We start from the raw sequence: 3,861 nt of genomic DNA, 5'->3' as shown, positions 1-3,861 counted from the left end.
TAGCAAGACAAAGTGCTGGCCTTTTATTAGATCTCATCTTACAGGGCATCAGGAGTCACCCACATCTGCAGTTCACATCAAAGCATCCACTGCACCAAGCTAAACTCACAATGTTGAATTCAGACTCATGAGATTTGTTTTCAGTTTGAGTAACATCCTAGAGAAGCAAGTCTACCAACTAAAATATGAAGACCCAGAAGACAGCCCCTGGCCACACAAGCTCTCAAATGCATAGACTCAGGAGATGGATGATAGATTCTCACCTCATTATTCTCCTTTCTCAGACTCTAGTGGCCGTGGTCTGTCTTTGAGGGCCTGGAAGCATTAGAACAGCAGTTTCAGCCATCAGACTGACATGTGATGAGATCTTATAAACCAGAATGTCAGTTAGCATTACATGAAACTTGGGACTTAACAAGTAAAATGGCACTCGAAGGTTTTGCTCTGAGATTCAGATTCAGAGAATGTTCTTGTTATACTGCCAGGCCCCATTATGGGGTGTGTGGTGGCCTGTCTAATTTACAGCAGATCTGGAAGAGAATGGAGGTGACTGTGTGCAGGAATCCTAGGGCCAGATTCTGTCTTGTGTCCTAGATTACATCTTGGTGGTATAGAGTTGCCCTCGGAAGACAAGGGTTTAAAGGAAAACTAGGTTTATCACTAGGTTTCAAGCTTCTGGTTTCAGGTGGCTCCAGACACATATCAAACTATCAAAGAGTAAAAGAAAGTTTCAGGATCTCCTTACCATTCCCAGAAAAAAAATATGGCTATCATGCTCCAGAAAAACCAAGCCATCGGCTATCTCGATATTAAGGAGTGATTAATTACACCTATAGGTTTCTGAGTTTGTATTTTTATATTCACACTTCATGGTGAACTATGGTATTCCAAGCAGTAACTTGCTTCAATTAGCCATGCAAGTGCTATGGCTTGACCTTTTAAAATGAGGGCAGAAAAGATAACTTCTAAGTCCTAAGTCAAATATAACTCAAAATGTAGGCAAATGTTTAGGGGTACTTAGTAGATCAAGACTGGCCAAACATTATGGAAGAAATTTGTGTGAAGGCATTAACAGGAACTCTTGGGATAGAAAGTGGGAACACACCACCCCAGTCCACCCAAATGTATTTCAGCAGATGGAACTTTTCTGTGAAGGGAGCTGAAAGTTGAGTGGTGCTTTGCCACAAGAAGAAGTAAGGTTTTCCTAGCAACACTGACTCTCCCCAGATGCAGCTCAGAGGGTAAGGATCAATTTACCAAGCATACAGGCACAGCCCGGATCTTGCCTCAACAGAAATAGAGAAACGTCACTTATTTGTGTACATTTTTTTGTCTCCTATAAACTGGTTTGTTAAGACCCTCTTGCTCCAAGTGAGAGATGTCAAAGTACTAAGCAGTCACAAAGGGCTGATGATTCAGTGAAGCTCATCTCTCCTACCACAACCACACTGCTTTCCCACAGCTGTGGTTACAAATGGCTACCAAAGCTTAGCCAGTGCAGATGTTTTCTCTCACTGCTCTAGAGAGACTGGAAGTCCCAAATCAAGGTGAGGGCAGAGCTGTGCTGTTTTCAGGTTTCAGGGGAAAACGCTTCCTTACCTCTTTCAGCTTCTATGGTCATAATATGTTCTTTTATGTGGCTGTGTAATTCCAATTTTTGCCTCAATCTTCTCTTTCCCCTCCTCATCCTCTTTTCCTCTCTCTTTGTCTCTTTTTCTTCCCTTCCTGCCCCATTTGTTTTTTCTTGGCAGTACTAGGACTTAAGAGGTACTAGGCAAGAGCCCTACCACCAAGCTACACCCCAGAATCTCTTTTGTCTCTTATATAGACATTTTTCATTTGATTTAGGGCCATTTGGATAGTTGAGGATGAACTTAAGATCTTTCCATCTATAAAAATCCTTTTTCCAAGTAAGTTCATGTTCACAGATTGTAAGAGTTAGGACATAGCCAAAATTCAACCCACTATGCTGTATTATTCTTGGCTTCTATTTTTTTTTTCTTCTTCAAAAAATAGAAAACTAACATTTACTTCTACCCTTGAATTTACTATTATCCTTTTTTTCTTGATAAAAATAAAAGTGGGAACAAACCCCTCTTCATTCTTTGCTGCATATACCACTTTACAAAGAGCTGGCATATGCCTCAAAGCTAAATGTTAAGAATCTGGTGCAAGCATGTGCCTAGCCAACTGCATACATGGAAGAAACTTCAAAGGCATCCTCTAATTTTACTGGGAACACTGATTATCACACGAGTAAAAATGGCTAATTTTTTTTTAATGAATTTAGTACAGGGTCTACAGGGTCTCACTGCACAGATCAGACTCCTAGTGATCCTCCTGTTTTCAGCCTCCCAAGCACTGGGATTACAGGTGCATGCCTGCCCAGTTTCAATCAGTCTCAGTGTGTCCCACTGGCAAGGCCTGCATGGCACGCTGGAAATCAAACACTAGCCATTGCACTCTGCCCAGGCAGGCTCTTAGTCTGCCAAGCTATTTAGCTGGCCCAAAAAGTAGTCTTCACACTACTTGCCTGCAAAGGTATATATCCTGCATTTTCAGGAACAGTCTACAAATACTCCTCTGCACATACTGATATGATGTTAATAAACAGCACACCATCTTTTCCAATTCTCCTTTTAAGCTGTTGGCAACAATCCTCAGACAGTCTTTTCACACCTGGAACCATGCTGATTCAGTTCAACTGGATGTTACAAGTTGACCATTAGTTAATTCACACAGGAACTAATATTCTTATTAGGATATAGAGCCCTGTGCCCATGAAATTTTATATATTTAATCTGTTCTAAGTGAAATGAGAACAAAATATGTTATGAGGCAGGCAGTACCATTACTTTTTTGCAAGTAAGTCAGTTCAGACGTGGAGGCTTGCCTGAAGTCACATGAAGAGGCAGATCCCAGAGAGGTCTGAGATTCTGGAATATGCCCGTAACCTAAGAACATAGACTTCTGTCTTCCAATTTAGATCACACATTTCTTCAGGGCAAGAGTCAGGATGAGTATGTTTTTGTGTGCCTATTATCACATTACAGGTCTTAGAGGAGGCAGTTTCAAGGTTTGGGGATCAGCAAATGATATGACAAACATTTAAAAACCATTCAACCTACTAATAAATTGTTAGAAAGCCAAGTTTATTTTACCTATTTTTTTACCCAAATCAGCATTAATATCTGTCTTGAAGTATGATATATGCTCAAAATCTCTCCAACTGTATTAACCAGGTAGTAAATTTAGACAACAAACTGTTAATAAGTTGTAGGAAAATTTCAATGCCAAATTATTTGCGTTTCCAATAAAGTAAGGCAATATAATTAGAACTGTATGATTTGTTTTATACTACCAATATACAATCTGAAGAGATGCAAAGATAAGAAATGGTAAATTAATCATCTCGTTTTTGTAGTCATGTAAAGTTTAACTAAGATCTTGAGTCAATGACTTCATTATAGCCATCACTAAACAAAACAGGTTGACTCACTATCATATTTAAAGTCCCACAGCTGTAGATTTCCCTTGAGAAACCAGAGGGTTGAATTACATATTTTCATAGAGGTTCTAATTTAAGGAACTGAACCAGGCATAGTGGCACATGTGTATAACTCCAACACTCTGGGAGGCAGACGGAAGAGGACTCCAAGTTGATGCCAGCCTGGGCAATGTTGTGACTTAGAGATCCTGCTTCAAAACAAAAGATTAAAAATAAAACACGGAGGAGTGTGTGGAGAGCTTCCTGCTACCCTGCGCTGGTGGGACCAGTCCCAGCCCAGGCGCAGCGTGGGCTGGACCCTCTCCCACCCCCTCGGGCCGCCCCCCACCCCTCCCACCGAGTAGGAATTTCTG

The sequence above is a fragment of the Octodon degus genome, unplaced genomic scaffold, assembly GCF_000260255.1.
Source record: "Octodon degus isolate 3935 unplaced genomic scaffold, OctDeg1.0 scaffold00097, whole genome shotgun sequence".
Classification (NCBI taxonomy): domain Eukaryota; kingdom Metazoa; phylum Chordata; class Mammalia; order Rodentia; family Octodontidae; genus Octodon; species Octodon degus.
This window is presented reverse-complemented; position numbering follows the sequence as displayed.